This window comes from Bombina bombina, chromosome 3, assembly GCF_027579735.1.
Source record: "Bombina bombina isolate aBomBom1 chromosome 3, aBomBom1.pri, whole genome shotgun sequence".
Lineage (NCBI taxonomy): Eukaryota > Metazoa > Chordata > Amphibia > Anura > Bombinatoridae > Bombina > Bombina bombina.
The window spans coordinates 57,515,807-57,537,956 of record NC_069501.1 but is presented as its reverse complement, the minus strand read 5'-3'; positions in this window follow the sequence as shown (position 1 = coordinate 57,537,956).

Genomic DNA, 22,150 nt, shown 5'->3' with positions numbered 1-22,150 from the left:
TCCTCTTTCAAAATAAGAAATTATTAATCTTCCAAGATTTTGCATATGAAACAGCTAGCAAGAGGAAGTTATGTGCCCCCATCTGCTCACGTTTGATCCAGGAAGGCAGGATAGTTAGGCTATTGTATCCAGCCAGAATCAGTATACAGACTAAAGAGGGTTTTAGGATTTTTGATAATCCTCAGGACCTAGAGGACTTCTTGAGAACAGAGCAAAGGTAAAAGTGATCAGATGAGGGATACAAGCCTTATATCAGTGATAGCCATGCTGAGTAAAGAGTGGAATAGGAGAAGGGAGAAGAAAGGAGATAATTCTTTAGGTGCAGAAAAGGGGTCAAGTAAGAAGCTAAATATTATAAGTAGGGGGCAGGATAGGAATGTTAGGAATGTGTGCGAAAGGGATTCTTTCTTTTTTTTTTTTTTTTTTTTTTTTTTTTTTCCTCCCCCCCTCATCCCCCCCCCCCCTTCTCTTAGATTTTCCATGTCTCTACCTAGAAGTAGGAAAGAAGTATAAGATATGACGGAATTATGTAAATTTGGATCATGGAACGTGGGAGGGTTTACCTCCCCGGTTAAAAGGAAAGCAATATTACAACACTTTAACAAACTTAAAATTGATATTGGCCTCCTACAGGAGACCCATTTAAACGAGATAGAAAGTCAAAAACTCAAATGGGGATGGGTGGGCGAGGTTATCTATTCGGCAGGAGTACAGAGAAAAAGAGGGGTAGCTATACTTTTTAGGAAATCATTAAAATATAAAATTCTAAAACAAGAAATTGATCAACAAGGGAGATTTATCATATTAGAGATAGAAATAGGCTTAAAAAGATTCGTGTTATGTAATGTTTATGGTCCAAATGTAAAAAAAACTGAGTTCTGGGAACCTCTTCAAAATAAATTATTAGAATACAATCAAAATATAGTACTAGGAGGAGACCTGAATCTGGTGGCATCTAGCTTCCTAGATAGGAATCAGAGGGGGAAAGAGGCTATATCAGGCGGCAAGGATACAAAAATTTTTAAAAAATTCTGCTTTAATCTAGGCTTATTAGACATCTGGAGGAACATTTATCCAGACAGTAAAGAATTTACGTGTTTATCCAAAGTGTATAAATCATTTTCACGAATCGATATGTTCTTAATTAGCGACAAATTGTTCTCTCTGGCAAAAAAAGCCGAAATTTTGCCTATCACAATTTCGGATCACGCCCCCATCACTATCTCTTTGTCTATCTTGAATCCTAAACCAGGGAATCACAGATTATACTTTCCAACATATCTTTATAATAATTTAAAATTTAGAGGCTTTTTGCTAGAGAAATGGAATCTCTATTACAATGAGAATAAAGGATCAGTCTTGAATATAGAGTCTTTGTGGCAAGCTTTCAAAGCCGTGATAAGGGGAGAAATTCTGGCTTATATGATAAAAGTAAAAAGGAAAAATGATGCTTATTGGATCCAACTTTCTAAGCAGATTATTAATAAATTTCAAAAATATGTTGCAGATAATAGTCAAGAGAACTGGAGAAACTATTTGGAAGTCAAAAAACAAAGAGACAATTGGCATATATCAAAAGAAATCCAGCATGAGCTGAAAAGAAATAGCAACTATATGCAGTTCGGTAATAAGATAGGGAAATTCTTAGCCAGATTGGTAAGTACTAGAAAATCTAACAGTATAATATCAATAATAAAAACCAAACACAAAACTTGCACTCTCCCCCATGATATTTTAGAGGAATTCACGCACTACTTTAAACAATTATATCAGGCTCAACCTATAGATGAAACAAAAAAAGCTCTCTTCTGGGATAGGATTAAAACACCTCAAATAGCCAAAGACGATCTGGATCTCCTCAACTCTCCAATCAAGGAGGAGGAGATTAAAAACTCTATTACGAAATTAAAGCTAAACAAAGCGCCAGGCCCGGATGATCTTCCTGGAGAATTATATAAAATTCTTGCAGATTCGGTTACCCCCATTCTCTGTGAGCTTTTCAATGGTTTCCTACAAGATAATCAAACACCTTCTAAATATTTTACAGAATCTAGAATAATCTTAATTTACAAACAAGGTAAAAATAAAGAACTAATGGAGTCTTACAGACCCATCTCTCTGTTAAACGTGGATTACAAAATCCTTACCCACATCTTAGCAGACAGACTGCAAAAAGTGATTAGTGAACTGGTCCATCCTGACCAAACTGGTTTTATCAAAGGAAGGACACTTATTAAAAACCTCAGGAAACTAGAAATAGCAATTAATTACTGTGAACAAAAAAAAGAAGGGAGAGAAAAGCTCACAGAGGATGCAGCAATTATTTCGATTGATACTCAGAAAGCGTTTGACACGCTACTTTGGGATCATATGTTGACAACTATTAATAAGTTCGGTATCCAGGGTAAATTTTCCCATATTATTGCCTTACTGTATTCTAATCCAGGGGCGAGTCTAAGTATTAATTCCTTAACTTCAGAACACTTTAGACTCCAGCGAGGAACGAGACAAGGTTGTCCGCTATCCCCGTTGCTTTTTAACTTAGCGTTAGAACCTCTGGCAATATTGTTTAGACAAGAACTGCTAGGGATAAATATCAAAGGACACAGAATAATCCAAGCCATATATGCCGATGATCTGCTTATATTTGCTCAAAATCTCCAATATAATCTGCCTATAATTATGGAAGCTTTAGAATCTTTTCAGGCTTTCTCCGGCTTTGCAATTAACAAAGAAAAATCAGAACTTATGTGGCTTATCAAATTAAAAAGCTCTCCAGAAACCCCTTTTAAAGTAACCAAAGATCATATTACATATCTAGGGATAAAATTTGCATCTAACTCTAAGAGATGGTACAAGTTAAATTTTGTACCAGCTATTGCATCACTCCAGGCAGATTTAGAAAGATGGAAGAACCTGCCTATTTCATTTATGGGACGAATACATTTAATAAAAATGATTTCTCTCCCTAAATTTTTATATATTTTTCAGGCTCTCCCACTTCTACTACTAAGGAAAGATTGTCAGTTAATCAATAAACTAATATCGCAATTTATTTGGTGCAAAAAAAAACCTAGGATAGCGTTGAAACGTTTGAGTGCCAGGAAAGAGGCTGCAGGTTCGGCTCTTCCCGATTTTGAGATGTATAACATAGCTTCTAACCTAAAATTTGTTTGGGACTGGTTTTCGGAAACAGGACACTTCTCCTTGCTAGAAATTGAAGGAGCTTTAGTAGCACCTTATGCCCTGAAAGCATTAACACACATGCCTTTAAAACTAATTCCTATAGAAACAAGGGGGATGCTTATCATAGACCAACCAATACGGGCCTGGCGTCAATTCTGTGCTAAAATTGGGATCAGCCATCGGGGTTCAGCTTTCCTCTCAATTAAAGGTAATCCTGAATTCGAGGTAGGCTATGACTCAGCTAGATTTAATGCCTGGTCAGACCGTGGGATTAATCATATTGCACAGCTAATTAAAAAAGAAGATAACTCGATTAAATCTTTTAATGAATGCAAATCGGAATTTGACATACCAAATCGTTTATTCTTCTCTTATTTACAACTACGGCACTATGCTGATCAATGTAGGAAAATAATGGCTTTAGAGTGGGACAATGATATATTAAGGCAGATAACTAGTATGTTTCAAGCAGGAAATTATTCTATCACAAACTCTTATAATGCTTTACTTACTTCTCAAGAACAAAGCAATAAAAGATATTTGGAACTTAAATGGGATATAGCAGGTGATAACTCACAAGAATTAGATTTATTTAAGAACTCGGGAGATAGGGTAGCAAAGGCAATGAGAGGGGAATACTTTAGAGAACAACAGTTAAAGATTTGGTATCAATGCTATTTTACACCTAGCTGGCAGGCTCGGTGGGACAAAAAACATGAGAACATAGCCTGTAGGAAATGCAAGTATCTGGCAGCAGATATGTTCCATCTTTTTTGGTCCTGTCCTGTAATCCAAAGATTCTGGGGGAAAATCTCATTTTGGGTCACTAAAATCTTAAACCAACACTTTCAAGTTAGTAAACATGCAGTCTTTTTCTTAGCAAACCAGGAAGAAGTAGGCCCTAGTTATTTATTAATAAACACAATGATACTGTTCGGTAGGAAACTGGTTTTAAAATATTGGCAGTCTAACAAAGAACCCAAATTCTCTGAATTTAAAAAGGGGATAACATATCAAATGTTTCTAGAACAAGCCTTAGTAAAAGCACAGATAGATAACAACATTAGGTTCTTTATAAATAAATGGGGGATTTTCATTAAATCTCTGGATCAGGAAACTCAAAAATTGATCCTGCAGCCATTTAAAAATTCTCTTTTCTTATTGGAAGCTAACCTTAGAGGTGAGTGGTTACTTGACTGAAGGATTCTGGTGAAAGCTGGGTGAGGAGAGGGGGGGGGCTGTGTGGGTTTTTTTTTTTTTTTTTTTTTTTTTTTTTCTTCTTCTTTTCTCTTCTCTGTTTTTCTTTTCTCTGTGTGTGTGCCAGTTAGGATCTAGAGTTTATAGCATTAATGGTGATCAGAGTTTTGGGAGGGTTTTTTATGTATTAAGAAAAATTGCCAGGTCAGAGTTGTCTTTCTTTCATTTCTCGAGTGGATAGGTGAATTTCTTCACCCATTTAAGGTGTCCTTTCATGTCTAAGCAAGACTGTATTCTGTTTTGTATTAACGTACACTTTATTGCAAGCATTTTTCTTATTTGCTTTTTTGTTGGATTCACCTACTGTTAAATGTTTATCTTTCTTGGCAAAATAAAAAAAAAGAAATTTAAAAAAAAAGGTTTGAACTTAAATGCATTATTTTTACACATAAATAACTAAAATGTAATAGCTGGCAGCTCTGTACTGTACTACCAGACTCCAGTAGATGTCAACTTGGATGTCAATATATAACTCTACCTGACTCAGCTACCAATTGAAAAAACACCTAGACACCCAGCTCCCCCCAATAAAAACAAAACAAAAATGTTGGTAATACATCTGGCCACTGTATAGTTAATAATAACATTAAAACAACCACAAATATATCAGATAATTAGTGCAAATAACAATATGGGCCCCATTTATTAAATCACAGATGGAAATGGTTATCAACTGGAAAACTTGTCCTCTTGTGATCACTGTGAATGGGCACATAACTGTTTCAAGAAACTTATGCCACCTTAAAGGGACAGTCTACTTGAAAATGTTTATTGTTTAAAAAGATAGATAATCCCTTTGTTACTCATTCCCCAGTTTTGCATAATCAGCATGATTATATTAATATATATATAGTTACCTTGTATCTAAGGCTCTGCAGACTGCCCATTATCTCAGTTTTTTGACAGACTTGGATTTTAGTCAATCAGTGCTGACTCATAAATAATTCCATGGGAGTGAGCACAATGTTATCTATATGGCCCACATGGATTAGCACTGTCTAGCTGTGATAAAGGTTCAAAACGCACTAATTTAAGAGGCATATGAGCCTAACTAGGTTTAGCTTTCACAAAGTATACCAAGAGAACAAAGCCAATTTGATAATAAAAATCAAAAGGAATGTTGTTTAAAATTGCATACCCTATCTGAATCATGAAAGTTAAATTTTGACTATACTGTCCCTTTAACTGTAGTATACTTTAGCAGAATGGTTACTACTTATCATACTGTGCCATTCAGAGACATTTTTACTTTACTTCTTTACATGTGTCAGTTGTTCATACTGGGTGCTATCACCTTAAAGCTGAAATATTCTTGCACCCTCTTGCATTAGTAATGTAGTAATGCTTATTCTCAGATTAGTAATGCGGCCAGTTTTTGTACATCTGCTTCATGCAGCACACACAATACAGAGAAGGATGGTTACAGTATCCAGTTTTTATACACAAAGTTAGATACACATAAAAAAGACCTCACAAATAATAAAGATCAATACAATCACTGTAAAAACATAAATCTTCCATTTTGTATCTTACACGCTAACCTGAACTGCATTATACAGCTGTCAAAAAACTAGCAACATCACTGAAAGAACCTTAGAATACTTAAGCTCCAAGATGGCGGCTCACAGAAGGAAGATGTAGAATTTATCAACCAGCACCAGTAAGGGGTTAAAATATGAACATTGGTTTAAAGTGAGCTGCAGTAACAAAAACAATAATATGGTGAGTAGAAACCATGTCATTGTAGTTGTCCGCAGGAGTTTAAAGTCCCTTTAAGGACTAACTTTTTTTATACTTAGATGCTATGTGATTTATGATTTCAGTATTCTCTAATATCTCCTTGTTAGTGTGCCCTAGGGACTGGAATTGAGATACACTGTTCAAAAGCCTTTTTATATTGACAGTTGATACTCATCTAATCAGATTATGTACCATAAGGCTCATAGACTATAATTGGAGCACTCTCCAGGCAGAGTCACACAAAAATATTCTCTGAATTGAATTTGCTGCTGGGAACACCCTCCCATTACAGACTATGAGGCAGGCAATATGACATCTGATTGGCTGTGCTGCCTGTCTGCTTATGAATGTTAAGCAGGTAAGTACAAAATATACCTTTTACAATGATTGGCTTTAGATGTTTGTCAGACAAGAGCGTATGACATCACATAAGTGAACAGTGATATAGGTCTTTTATATTCCCTTTATATCTATAATATTTGTGTCACTGGCTTTCATGCACATCCGTCACTGCAAACTATCAAATCATTGTAAGACAGAATAACAATTACAGTCCCTTAAACTAATTTCTCCCTAAATATAAAGGTTGCAAAGATATATTTAGATTTTTACATAAAATCTGCGTGGTGGGTACTTACTATTCACTTGCCATGTATTGTATATATTGGGGCAATAGGAGAATGTTAGACAGTCATTAAACAGATTGGTTTGATGACTAAACTTTATATGCACATGCTGATTATGGGAATGGTGTTTGGATTCTTTATTTATGATTGTTCTCTTCTCACTTCCTGTAGTACTATTTAAACACAGTAGAATAGCGTAATCAATAACTGCATAATAAAGATACAATGCAAAAGCACTCCCTTTGAATTTCAAATGACTAGTAGATTTTTTTCTGACAAATGTCATTTATTTAGATTTTTGCTCCCAATTCATCATGTGACAGCCATCAGCCAATCACAAAATGTGTATACTTATATCCTGTGTATCTTGCACATGCTCAGTAGAATATGGTGCTTAAGGAAGTGTGTATTTTTAGATAAAGTGGATTTTAAAGTTGTTGCATGAATCATGAAAATTTAATTTTGACTTGACTGTCCCTTTAAGCAATGTGCAGCCAGAATGAAGCAAATAACCTCTATATAGATTTTTATGTCTTTTTTTAACATTGTATCATTACTTTTTTAATGTAATTTTTTTTTTAAAATGTCAGTTTAAATACATCAGAGATTAGTTCTGGTTTTCATATTCCTTTAGCAAGGCTGGTCTCTGGAACATCTTTTTAATAGTAAGACTAAATAACGCTACGCATTTCACATTCATGCTTAAAATCATAAAGATAAACAAGGTGTCGTGTGCACTCTCAGAAACAAGAAAACAAGCAGAGAGATGATTTGTATGTGTCATGGTCTTGAAAGACAAGTGGTCAGGCCGAGGCTGTTATTAAGTTATCATTTTTGTGTCTTTGCCTTGGGAGCTGCAGTATTGCTGTGTCTGCGTTTTACCAGCGCTGATCTTTCTATCCACGCAAGGTTAACTTTTATGAAGTCTTCTGAGGGACCTTAATTAGCCTGTGTCTATCAGCGCGAGACGCAATAAGTGGATACAATGCATGACCAACACAAGGAAGGCAAAGCTTAGAATTTAAATGTTAGATTAACCCACTTATGGCCAAAAGGATAGGATTGACAAACACTTGCTGATAAAAATAACAAGATTTTTATTTAAATGTTATATTAAATTATAAGGACACATTTAAAGGGGACATAAAACTTCAAATAATTCCTTCCTAATTCAGATAGAGCATACAATTTTGTAAAACTTTCAACTTTAATTCTATGATCAAATTTGCTTTATTCTCTTGGTGTCCTTTGTTGAGGAGCAGCAATGCACTACTGCGAATTAGCTGAACATGTTAGGTGATCAAAAGACAAAAGGCATATGTTGCCACCAATCAGAAGCTAGCTTCCAGAAAGGCATTGCTGCTGCTTAGTCTATTTAAATAGATTTTTAACAAAGGATACCAATAAAATGAAAGCAATTATATTATAGAGGTAAACTGGAAATTTATTTAAAAATTGCATGTTTTTCACACGGAAGGGGACTGCACTCTCAGACCGGACTGGGTACACATCCCATGACCCTGCAACATGCTCAGCCATGGGTGCTCACTGGCACTCACAGGAAGCTGTGCTGTCCCCAGAGTCACAGGCAGTAAACCCCAGACAGGTCTGGGTGCAAGAACCATAGGGAAAATTACAAAACAAATTAATACAGCACACAGAAAAAATCCAGCACTCACTTACAAGCTCTCAGCTAAGATTAAAAGCAAAAACGGAAGGGTTAGCTACCATTTGGCCAAATGCTGTAACTAACCCTTCCATTTTTGCTTTTAATCTTAGATGAGAGCTTGTAAGTGAGTGCTGGACTTTCTCTGTGTGTTATATATATATATATATATATATATATATATATATATATAGTGGGTATTGAAAAGAATCACCCCCTTGAAAATAATCATATTTTGTTGCTTTGCAGCCTGGAATAAAGACAGACACAGTTTTTGTTTACCCAGTTGTAATTACTTAGTGCAACTTATAACATCCAAGTGAAAGATATAACACCAACATTTAAAGGGACACTGAAAACAATTTTTTTATTTTGTAATTCAGAAAGAGCATGCAATTTTAAGCAACTTTCTAATTTACTCCTATTATCAATTTTTCTTCGTTCTCTTGCTATCTTTATTTGAAAAAGAAGGCATCTAAGCTTTTTCATGGTTCAGCACTCTCGACAGCACTTTTTTATTAGTGGATTAATTTATCCACCAATCAGCAAGGACAACCCAGGTTGTTCACCAAAAATGGGCCGGCATCTAAACTCACATTCTTGCATTTCAAACAAAGATACCAAGAGAATAAAGAAAATGTATTAATAGGAGTAAATTAGAAAGTTGCTTAAAATTTCATGCTCTACCTGAATCACAAAAGAAAAAAAATTGGGTTCAGTGTCCCTTTAAGGCAAAAATAAAGACAATTTAAAAACAGAATCACTGAGTTGCAAAAAGGATCACCCCCTTGTGTTAGTATTTGTTGAACCACCTTTTGCTTTAACCCTTTCGTGACAGGGTGTTCCGATGTAGACAAATTGAAACTACGCGATCGTGCATACGATCGCGAGATTTCAATTATTGGATCGCATCTGGGGGGGCGTCCCTACAATCCTAGGAACGCCCTCCAGACCGCGATTAAATCCCTGAAGCACAGAAGGCTTCAGGACAGCCGTTAGTTATGACGTTCCATTCCGTCATAACGGCTTTAAAGCCCAGTCTAATTATGACGGAATGGAACGGCATAACGGCTTTAAAAGGTTAATTACAGCCTTTAGTCTGTTGGGATAGGTCTCTAATAACTTTGCACATCTAGACTGTGCAATATTTTCCCACTCTTATTTGCAGAACTGCTCCAGTTCCGTTATATTTGAAAGTGACCGTTTGTGAACTGCAGTCTTTAAGTCATGCCACAAATTTTCAATGGGGTTTAAGTCTGGGCTCTGACTAGGGCATGCAAGGACATTAACCTTTTTTCTCCTTCAACCACTGTGTGGTCATTTTTGCTGTGTGCTTTGGATCATTGTCATGTTGGAAGGTAAAAACCTTCTTCCCATTGACAACTTCTTGGCAGAGGGCAGCAATAATGTTATAGTATTTTGACCCATCCATTATTCTTTTTATCCTGACAAGTGCTCCAGTGCCTGCTGTAGAGAAATAGCCCCATAACAGGATATTACCACCTCCATGCTTTACTGTAGGTATGGTGTCATTTGGATGGTGAGCTGTATTGGATTTCCTCCAGACATATTGTTTGGTGTTGAGGCCAAATAATTCAATATTAGTCTCATCTGACCATAACACCGTTTTCAATATGGCCTCAGAATCTCCTATGTGTGTTATGGCAAAGCTCAGTCGTGACTGCATGTGGTCTGTCTTGAGTACTGGCTTATTTCTTGCAACTCTCCCATACAAGCCACATTTGTGGAGAATGTTTGATATTGTTTTCACATACACACAATGACCACTCTTTGTCATAGATTCCTGCAACTGCTTCAGAGTTGCTGTGGGCATCTTAGTAGCCTCTCTGACCAGTTTCCTCCTATCTCTTTCATCCAGTTTGGAGCGATGTCTTGATCCAGAGAGGGCCTGCATTGTACCAAATACCTTCCACTTCTTAATAATATACTTCACTGTGCTTCTATCCATTGATAAAGATTTTGATATTTTCTTGTTTCCATGTCCTGACTTGTGCCTGTCCACAACATTATCCCGGAGATCTTTTGACAGTGCCTTGCCACCCATAGTTGATTGTTTGCTTCAGTTTCACTACCAGGGACTGAGATGCTACAGGAAAGCTCTTTTCATGCTGAGCTAATCAATATGCCCTCAGCTGATCACAGTTGAAGGTCAAATGTCTTTGTGTGTGCCATTGAGAAGGTGATTCGCTACACCTGATTAAGTTTACAAGTAAATTTAGGAGGGGGTGATCCTTTTTCCAACTCAGTGATTCTGGTGATATATCTTTAACTGGATACACAAAAACTGTGTGTATATATATATATATATATATATATATATATATATATATATATATATATATATATATATATATATATATATATATATATATACTAGTCCTAAAGCCTGTGTACACGGGCCAATTTTTTAGGTACCGCAATTCCAACCCTTGCTCCCTCTTTCTCTCCCCTCTCTTTTGCGCTCTCTCTCCCCCCCCTCTTTTGAGTTCTCTCTCTCCCCCTTATTTTGCACTCTCCCCCCTCTTTTGCTCTCTCTCTCTCCCCTTTTTTGCTCTCTCTCTCCCCTCTTGTGCTCTCTCTCCCCCCTCTTTTGCTCTCTCTCTCCCACCTCTTTTGCTCTCTCTCCCCTCTTTTGCTAGCTCTCTCTCTTCCCCCCCCTCATCTGCTCTCTCCCCCCTCTTGCTCTCTCTCGCCCTCTTTTGCTCTCTCTCTCCCCAATTTTGCTCTCTCCCCCCTCTTTTGCTCTCTATCTCCCCCCTCTTTTGCGCTCTCTCTCTCCCCCCTCTCTTTTGCTCTCTCCCCCCTCTTTTGCGCTCTCTCTCTCTCCCCCCATCTTTTGCTCTCTCTCCCCCTCTCTTTTGCTCTCTCTCCCCCCTCTCTTTTGCTCTCTCTCTCCCCCTCTCTTTTGCTCTCTCTTCCCCTCTTTTGCACTCTCTCTTCCCCTCTTTTGCGCTCTCTCCCCCTTCTCTTTTGCGCTCTCTCCCCCTCTCTTTTGCGCTCTCTCCCCCCTCTTTTGTGCACTCTCTCTCCCCCCTCTCTTTTAAACTCTCTCTTCCCCCCCTCTCTTTTGAGCTCTCTCTCCCCCCTCTCTTTTGAGCTCTCTCTCCCCCCCCTCTCTTTTGAGCTCTCTCTCTCCCCCCACCCTTTTTTTGTGCTCTCTCCCCCCTCTTTTTTGCGCTCTCTCCCCCCTCTTTTTTGTGCTCTCTCCCCCTCTCTTTGTGCTTTCTCCCCCTTGCGCTCTCTCCCCCTCTTTTTTGCGCTCTCTCCCCCTCTTTTTTGCTCTCTCCCCCTCTCTTTTGCGCTCTCTCTCTCCCTCTTTTGCTCTCTCTCTCCCTCTTTTGCACTCTGTCTCCCCCTTCTCTTTTGCGCTCTCTCCCCCCTCTATTGTACTCTCTTTTAAACCCTCCTCCCTCTCTTTTGCGCTCTCTCTCCCCCCTCTCTTTTGCGCTCTCTCTCTCCCCCTCTTTTGTGCGCTCTCTCTCTCCCCCTTTCTTGCGTTCTCTCCCCCTCTCTTGCGCTCTCTCCCCCTCTCTTTTGCGCTCTCTCTCTCTCTCCCTCTTTTGCGCTCTCTCTCCCACCTCTCTTTTAAGCTCTCTCTCCCCCCTCTCTTTTAAGCTCTCTCTCTCCCCCCTCTCTTTTGAGCTCTCTCCCCCCTCTCTCTCCCCCTCTTTCTCTCCCACTCTCTTGCGCTCTCTCTCCCTCTTTTGCACTCCCCCACCAGGCAGCTTCCGCAGACGCACTACTCTGCAGCTGAAGGCCAGGTGTGTTTGTCCGCGCACAGTCTCTACTGCGCATGACGGCTTCAGACAAACACACTTGGCCTTTTATAATATAGGATATATATATATATATATATATATATATATGTGTGTAGTCTGTGGGTTATTTCCAGCATCTGTAGTCTGTGGGCTATTTACAGCCTCTGTAGTCTGTGGGTTATTTCCAGTCTCTGTAGTCTGTGGGCTATTTCCAGCCTCTGTAGTCTGTGGGTTGTTTTCAGCCTCTGTAGTCTGTGGGTTGTTTTCAGCCTCTGTAGTCTGTGGGTTATTTACAGTCTCTGTAGTCTGTGGGCTATTTCCAGCCTCTGTAGTCTGTGGGTTATTTTCAGCCTCTGTAGTCTGTGGGTTATTTCCAGCCTCTGTAGTCTGTGGGTTATTTTCAGCCTCTGTAGTCTGTGGGCTATTTCCAGCCTCTGTAGTCTGTGGGTTATTTCCAGTCTCTGTAGTCTGTGGGCTATTTCCAGCCACTGTAGTCTGTTGGTTATTTCCAGTCTCTGTAGTATGTGGGTTATTTTCAGCCTCTGTAGTCTGTGGGTTATTTCCAGCCTCTGTAGTCTGTGGGTTATTTTTAGCCTCTGTAGTCTGTGGGAAATTTCCAGCCTCTGTAGTCTGTGGGCTATTTACAGCCTCTGTAGTCTGTGGGCTATTTTCAGCCTCTGTAAAATGTGGGTTATTTTCAGCCTCTGTAGTCTGTGGGCTATTTACAGCCTCTGTAGTTTGTGGGCTATTTACAGCCTCTGTAGTCTGTGGGCTATTTACAGCCTCTGTAGTTTGTGGGTTATTTTCAGCCTCTGTAGTCTGTGGGCTATTTCCAGCCTCTGTAGTCTGTGGGCTATTTCCAGCATCTGTAGTCTGTGGGCTATTTCCAGCCTCTGTAGTCTGTGGGCTATTTTCAGCCTCTGTAGTCTGTGGGCTATTTCCAGCCTCTGTAGTCTGTGGGCTATTTCCAGCCTCTGTAGTCTGTGGGCTATTTCCAGCCTCTGTAGTCTGTGGGCTATTTCCAGCCTCTGTAGTCTGTGGGCTATTTCCAGCCTCTGTAGTCTGTGGGTTATTTTCAGCCTCTGTAGTCTGTGGGTTATTTCCAGCCTCTGTAGTCTGTGGGCTATTTCCAGCCTCTGTAGTCTGTGGGTTATTTTCAGCCTCTGTAGTCTGTGGGTTATTTCCTGCCTCTGTTGTCTGTGGGTTATTTTCAGCCTCTGTAGTCTGTGGGCTATTTACAGCCTCTGTAGTCTGTGGGCTATTTCCAGTCTCTGTAGTCTGTGGGTAATTTTCAGCCTCTGTAGTCTGTGGGTAATTTTCAGTCTCTGTAGTCTGTGGGCTATTTACAGCCTCTGTAGTCTGTGGGCTATTTACAGCCTCTGTAGTCTATGGGCTATTTACAGCCTCTGTTGTCTGTGTGCTATTTACAGCCTCTGTAGTCTGTGGGTAATTTTCAGTCTCTGTAGTCTGTGGGCTATTTACAGCCTCTGTAGTCTGTGGGCTATTTACAGCCTCTGTAGTCTATGGGCTATTTACAGCCTCTGTTGTCTGTGTGCTATTTACAGCCTCTGTAGTCTGTGGGCTATTTACAGCCTCTGTAGTCTGTGGGCTATTTACAGCCTCTGTAGTCTGTGGGCTATTTACAGCCTCTGTAGTCTGTGGGCTATTTACAGCCTCTGTTGTCTGTGTGCTATTTAACACAACTGAGTCAGTTTGTTACACAAAGGAATATTTAAATTAAAAGGTGAATTTAAGATGCTCAAAAATCTTGCTACAAACTTCCCTCAATACTGCACATCTGACGATCTTGCCTGGATTGGGGAATGCTATTTTTTAATGTAGGTTTTGATTTTCGACGTACAGAGTTCTATAAAATGTTCTCCCCTTTAATGTGTTTAATTTACAAATAGGTCCTTTATCTTTAGGTTTGCATTAGAATTAGCTTGTTTTGTCTGTTAAATCTGTCCTGTTAGGTAAGTATGAAAACCCCTGAGAGAAATAATACCATTTTAACAACTTTCCAATTTACTTCTATGACCAAATTTGCTTCATTCTCTTGGTATTTTTTTTTATTTTTTTATTGAAGAAGTAGCAATGGACTACTGTGAGCTAGCTGAACACATGTGGTAAACCAATGACAAAAGGTGTGTATGTGCAGTTACCAATCAGCAACTAGTCCCCAATAGTGATTTTCTGGTCCTGAACTTAACTAGGTATGATTTTCAACAAAGGATACCAAAACAACAAAGCACATAATATAATAGAATTAGGATTTTTTATCATTATTATTTATTTTAAATGTTTTTGAGGACTTTCGGGACAATGTCTCTTTAAGATTAGGGTTTACGTTAGGCATATCAGCCTAGAGGTAGAGTTGAGATACATTTAACCCCTTGGACACCAAAAAGAGCTGTGATGCGTTATGTTATTTTGAGTGCTGCCAGATTAACAGATAGATAGTAATTTGTCTCACAGTTTAATAATATTGTGAAACACCTTTCAGTTATGCCCTTTTAACTGTTTAGCTGCCAGAGGGGACTGCATTATACTGTGTAGCACATCTCTGGAAATCAATGGCTTAGGTTAACTTTATTTGCTTAGTAATAATTCATTTGTTATTGAAAGGGTTTTAGTAAGCGTACAAAAGTGTTTTTTGCCCCTTTATTTCCCTATAATGATTTCACATGCAGTAAAGCCAACAATGAAATTATAAAAAAACAATGCAGTTACTTTTAAAAAGGGATGAAAAATGATATAAAAATAAGCTTGCATTATGGGATATCACTTGCAGTTTTATCATAACTGTATTTTATCTTACAGATTAGGAGTTACAAAGATATGTATTTTTTATCAACTTGTAAAATAGCACACTAGGTAATTGTTATTCTATGCAATTGTTATTACACTATTGCAGGACTTTGTATATTTTGTAGGCTCAGTAATTGATGTCACAATCTGCAAGTTTAGCTCTGCATGCAGCAAGAATCCCCAGCAATTCTGCAGCTAAGCAAAGTTATCTTTCATCTATGCTGGGATTGCAACTCTGTTTACAATACAATGTGCAATTTGTAGACAGCCAATGGGGCATTTCATCAGCACCAAGGTCATGAAGCTTTTTGCATTTCTTAGAAACAAAAATAGCTTGTGAAAGTCATTGACAGCAACCAAGGTCAATATAATACTTCTTATGCTGGACAGCTCACCCAGAAGCCTATAGATCAGCATCACTTCTGCAGGGCATGTAGATGTAGTTACAAAAGGGCAGATGAAACTATCCAGAATGTACAGCAAGCATTCCTCTTTAAAGGGTCAGTAAACACTCTGAAATTGTTATATAAAATGATTAATAATTGGCAGTGTGTTAACTGCTGCACAAACAGTGCTGGGCTTTAACGTCATTAGGACTGCATGGAACGTCCTACCTTATATGGCGTCCGGCAGCCTCCTCCTTTCAGAAAATGAAAAATTGGACGGGGGTGGGGGGGCATGCTTAGAAGCATAGGCAGTCGCCCATATACATTCTTGGCCTTGAAATCACATGATTGCATTGACAATCCAGTGATTTCATTTTTCCAGCAAGCACTTGCCCCCCTGGCATGAAGGGGTTAAAAAACCTTGTCTGGTAAAGAAAAACAATGGAGATTTTATTTACGTAATGACAGTGGTGAGCCCTGATATCGCCAGACTCAAATACAAATAAGTAAAATGGTGGATGCAGTTTGATTATTAAAAAACAATTGTTAATAAGTTCTAACATAGTTGGCTGATCCAGTGAGATAGGAGATCAGGCAGCATTGATACTAGGACCCCCATTTAACCTTGTCCGCCTGCATCAAGGCGAGTAGGCAGCATCCTCTGCCCAAAGTTTTCATTGCACAAGAAATTGCTTTTTCAACCAAGCCCCTGCTCTCACACAACCAATTATAGGGCTTGTCAATCATCCCAGTCGATCCTGCCCAGGATAACGTAACCTTGAGAGGGTGGAGAGATTAAGTAGCATCAGTTTAAAGACCCACTGACGCAATCCTGCAACGCACAGTGCTGAAAAACTTCATAAATTCAGTATTCCCTGCAATATAGCTGTAAGTGTAATTCTGGAAGTTGAGTCCATTCAAATCATATATTTTTAAATGATATTCAATATGTGTCCCCTTTTTTGTGTGATTGGTGGCTAGTGCTGATATTATTTGTATAATCCCTTTATTACCCATTCCACAGTTTTGCATAAACACAGTTATATTAATATACTTTGTACCTTTATGATTATCTTGTATATAAGCCTCCGCACACTACTCTCTTTATTTCAGTTCTTTTGACAGACTTGCATTTTAGCCAATCAGTGCTGACTCCTAGTTAACTCCACGGTCGCTAGCACAATGTAATCAATATGGCACACATGAACTAACGCCATCTAGTTGTGAAAAATTGTCAAAATGCATTCAGATAAGAGGTGGCCTTCAAGGGCTATGGAATTAGCATATGAGCCTCCAAGGTTTAGCTTTTAACTAAGAATACCAAGAAAACAAAGGAAATTTGATGATAAAAGTACATTGGAAAGTTCTTAAAAATGACATATCCTATCTGAATATCGAAAGTTTATTTTTGACTAGACTGTCCCTTTAATAAAAATGATAACTATCCTATATTTTGTAGGGTATCATAGCTAAGAATGTATTTTATCTGAGATATTAGTAATGTTTTTTTTGTTTATCTGTAGTAAGGGAATAATATATAGCAAGTGTATGAACCTTTCAAAATTATCTTCATAATTTCCACTTTTCACATATCCTGCTGGGCACCTAGATGATAATTTTCCAGATGGATTGTGAACTATCACATTGTATATAAGCTATAACAAATACATTACTAAGGAGGTTTGAACAGTCACAACTTTTCTACATTGTAATTGCCTCCTTGTGCAGGTCAAAATAGATAATAAAAAATAAATATCAAAATAAAGTCCCTGTTATGACTAAACTTCTTCTAATTGTGTAGGAGTCTAATTTGAAATAAATCATTTATACTCAATCCTATCAGCCTTATTCATCATAATTTTGTATGTTAACGTATGCTAACCAGCATAGTTGGTGGCTTTATTCAAGAAAAGCAATCCTACACTTTCTAATGAAATTAGTGATATTTACCTTATACCTACTCTCATCTTCCTAAAGGTGTATATATATATATTATTTTTATTTGTATTTATTTTTTCTTCACCAGTTGAAATTCGTTACCCCTTTGACTATGAAAGGGGTAGCAAATATATACTGAAATTACAGTAAGTGGTATTGCTAACAAAATTATATGAACTAAATATGCTATTGTATTCTTTATATATATATTTATTATAAATACAGGTGTGGCTAAAAACATGATATACTTCCAAACATTTACTGGAGAGTGTCCTAAGTTGGTTAGGTTTGTGGTTTAGTCATGGAGATCCATGGTGGGTTCACAGTAAATTGGGATGGAGCTTTGTCTCATCAGGAGTGATGGTGAGAGGAAAATGGGCGGAGTTAAATAGGGAGTGAGCAGATTGGGAAGTGACTCAGCAATTATTAGCAACCAATGGGAGGGACGCCGAGCAGAGCTACTAAACTGTGACATTTCTTCAATTTTTTTTACAGTTGGGAGCTCTGCTACAAGTCGATCTCTATGTACTTACTAGCGCTAGATTGTTTTATGATTTCCTAATTTCCCTGCAGCCAGTTATGTTGATAAGGTCTCAAGGACACATCTATAAATGTCTTTGCACAAGTATATTATGCACCAAGAGCATGAAATTAGAAAACAGGGATTTGTTTGAGAAATTCCTTGTATGACACTCTTGGAATGATTACATTCATATTGAGAATCTTTACAAAACAAAGATACAATGAGCTGTATTTGCCAACTGTGCAAATTTCCCCAGTACAGGGCCAAAACTGGGCCTTTCCCTTGGTATAATTGTCATAGGAGTCTGTCCACATTGTACAAATCTGCTCATAGATAGAGACTTGACAGGAATGTCTGTAGATGTGCAGATCAGATATAAGGTGTTTGTTGGTCTTATGTAAGCATTCATTTGTATTTTGCGATTTCACTTTACATTAGAATTGCAGAGTAATAAAATGAAATATCTTATTTGAACAATTGTCATGTCTGTATCTCTTGCAGTTTACAGATAAAAATAAATAATACAATACTGTATTTAATATTTTGTACACATTATGTGCAACAGACAATGGCTATTGGAGGAAGAGTGCAAACTGGGTAAAGCTATGGAAATTGTTGGTGGGTGAGATTTTTACTACTGCTCGCTTATTTGCTCTATTGAAAAACGAACTTGGTAAAAAATAAATTGAAATGTTGTCATTTTTAAATGTTGCCTTAGCATATCACGGTTATATTAATTACATGCAATAGCTAAGTCTGAGTTATTTTGCCCAATTTACTGTCAGATATGAGGCTTAGAAAGTCTGGCAGATAAGAAGCAAACATAACTAGGCCAGGATTTATATCGCTATACAGCCATGTCACATGAATGCAATAACGGCTTAGCAAAACTGTTCCTTCTCTAAGCTACTAAATCCAAGCCACAGTTATAGTTAGCCTGCTAGGTTTCTGACAAGCTCTGTCATATTTTGTTTCTATGCCTTAATCTAATTCTCCTGTTCCCTCCCCAAGCTCCATAGCACTTAACCAAGCACTCCTGTGAATGCATCTGACAGAGTGCGCTTAGTAATAGAACTACATTGGGTTTGCTGGCACGCCTCTGATTGATATTTACGGGTCTCTGACCAATATGAATAGCTCTCTGTATCCAAGGGAATATCCTGCTAACCTAAAGATAGACATTGATCAATCATCTGTGCTTTCCTTTCCACATCTACTGTGTAACCCTTTCTTTTCAATGATATAGTAAACATATAGAAACAGAACTATAGCTTATGGGCATAAAATGAAATCAAAATGTCCAAAAAGTCTTTACAATGACTCACATATAAAAGGACATTATACTGCAAAATGTGCATACTCAATAATGTTAATTTGTGTAATTTTAACTCTATTGACCCTGCAAATCTATATATTAAAGGGACACTGAACCCAAATGTTTTCTTTCGTGATTCAGATAGAGCATGACATCTTAAGCAACTTTCTAATTTACTCCTATTATCAAATTTTCTTCATTCTCTTGGTATCTTTATTTGAAATGCAAGACTGTAAGTTTAGATGCCGGCCCATTTTTGGTGAACAATCTGATTTGTTCTTGCTGATTGGTGGATAAATTCATCCACCAATAAACAAAGTGCAGTCCAGAGTCTGAACCAAAAAAAAAGAAGAATTAGATGCATTCTTTTTCAAATAAAGATAGCAAGAGAACGAAAAAAATGATAATAGGAGTAAATTAGAAAGTTGCTTAAAATTGCATGCTCTATCTGAATCACAAAATAAAAAATTGGGTTCAGTGTCCCTTTAACCCTTACAAAGAGGTAAAACACATAGATAAAGTCTAAAACTGCAGGCCCTAAGCAGAAATGACTGTTTAGCCAATTAGAAGCTGCAGTGGTACAACCCAGCCAATCGCTGGCCATGCCTGTATGGGACCAGCAGATGTCTGCGGTTCCCAGGTGGAACTTTAACTGTGTTTAACAAATTTACGGGGGTTAAACATATAGACTTGCAGGGTCAGCAGTGCTAAGACAACATGTAACAATTTAGAGCAACATGTCGATTTTGCACTTTAATGTTATTTTAAAGGGACGTTAAAGTGAAGGTAAACTTAACCTAACTAGGACACGCCATTGTATAGACATTTCAAAATTAGCCATAGTTTAATTCATCATTTTAATTCATCTTATTTTCTCTTGTTTTTTACCTTTTAAACCGCCTACAATAACCGCCGTTTCTCCACCCACCATATTGCCTAAATTATTGACAGACGAGTTATCTTCAATCCTCAAATGGTTGTTTCCCCCCTGGGGCATTTAGCTCCTTTCCAGAAATGTCACATGATTAGCAAGTGCGTGTGCTAAATGAGGATTGTAGTGTTTAATCTACATGCTTATTCATGAGACGTGCATGCTCTATAGGGCTTGAAAACTTGATTACAAAATAAGGTTACATAGCGTATCCATAATATTGCATGTATATTATGTATATAATTCCATTAAAAATATATATTAGCCACAAAAATGTTATTGGATGTTAATAATATTATATAGTATAATTTAAATTGTATTAGCGCATGCACAGTTGAAATATTTCTCAGGTGCGCGCTTTAGAGCTACATAGAGAGTGGGTGGGACCGCTCGAGACGTCACACACAGGCGAACAAGGAAGTAGGGTTTGGGAGGAGTCGGAAGATAAACAGTATATAATTTTAAACATATATATTTTATGAATAATAGCTGTGATATAAAAAAATACTTAGCGACTATACTTAGGTACAATTAATAAATGCTTTGCTGTCTTTTGTAACTGTTAAGTTTAGCTTCACTTTAAACAATAAGGGCTATACTACACGTGGCGCTCCTTAGTGCATGATCTTTGCTAGTGTCTGGCAGCAAGCATATTACAAGTTCAAAGTAAAAACTATATATATATAATTTCTTTTTTTATAATTTTTATCAGATAGTGTTTATTAGGGATGAGCGAATGCGGTAAAAGTGTAATTTGCTTGGTAGAACGAATAGTTCTGTGGACAATTGTTTAAGACACTCGAATGTTGATAAGAATGAAAATTCATTAAAGGGACACTGTACTCAAAAAATTTCTTTTGTGATTCAGATAGAGCATGCATTTTTAAGCAACTTTCTAATTTATTCCTATTATCAAATTTTCTTCATTCTCTTGGTATGTTTATTTGAAAAGCAAGAATGTAAGTTTAGATGCCGGCCCATTTTTGGTGAACAACCTGGGTTGTCCTTGCTGATTGGTCAGCACCAATAAACAAGTGCTGTCCATGGTCCTCAATCAAACATTTGCTGGCTCCTTAGCTGAGATGCCTTCTTTTTCAAATAAAGATAGCAAGAGAACAAATTCAAATTGATAATAGAAGTAAATTAGAAAGTTGCTTAAAATTGCATGCTCTATCTGAATCATGAAAGAAAAAATTTGGGTTCAGTGTCCCTTTAAAATGCAGTTTTCGAATGTAACTAATTTTCAAATGTTCATAATGAAATCAAATATCCACATTTGTAACATTCGATTTAACAAATACTATTCAGAAGTTCAGTCGTTCATGAGGTAGGGAATTTAGTACATTGATACATAACTGATACAAATATATCAATTTGAATGTTTCTATTTCGAATATTGCTTAATTTGAACATTACATTTAAAGAGAGCATTAGAAATACAATTACAAATATATAGATTCAAATTTTTCGAATTCGAATATTGCATTTAAAGAAAGCATTAGAAATACTATTACATAAAAGCAATGTTAGAATGTTGTGCATGTTTTAATATTCATTTACATTTTCGAATATTGCAAAACATTCGTCCATCTCTAGTGTTTATTAATGTAACTGTACTTTTAAATGTATTTATGTTGTGTTTTTTAGGCAACAATTTTTTAACTCATTACCCTTTACCAAGTCCTTTAGTCACAATTGCATTTACTTTCATTTGCTTTCAACGCGCGAGAAAAGCTGGAAAAATACAATACCGCTTGCACATAAAAGTTAGCACGCCACTTTTAATCTAGCCCTAGATACATTTTATAAACTTTGTTTTATGGTTATTTCCCACCTCCCTCTAGTAATTGGTGCCGCCATGTTAAAATTTAGTCTTCACTACTTTCCGGCGCTAATATATTTGCACGTGTGAAGCATCTCTCCTTCACATAACTGTGGTGTAACCTGGGTTAAAAAATGGCATGAAATGTATTTAGTGTCCCTTTAAGCTTAAAG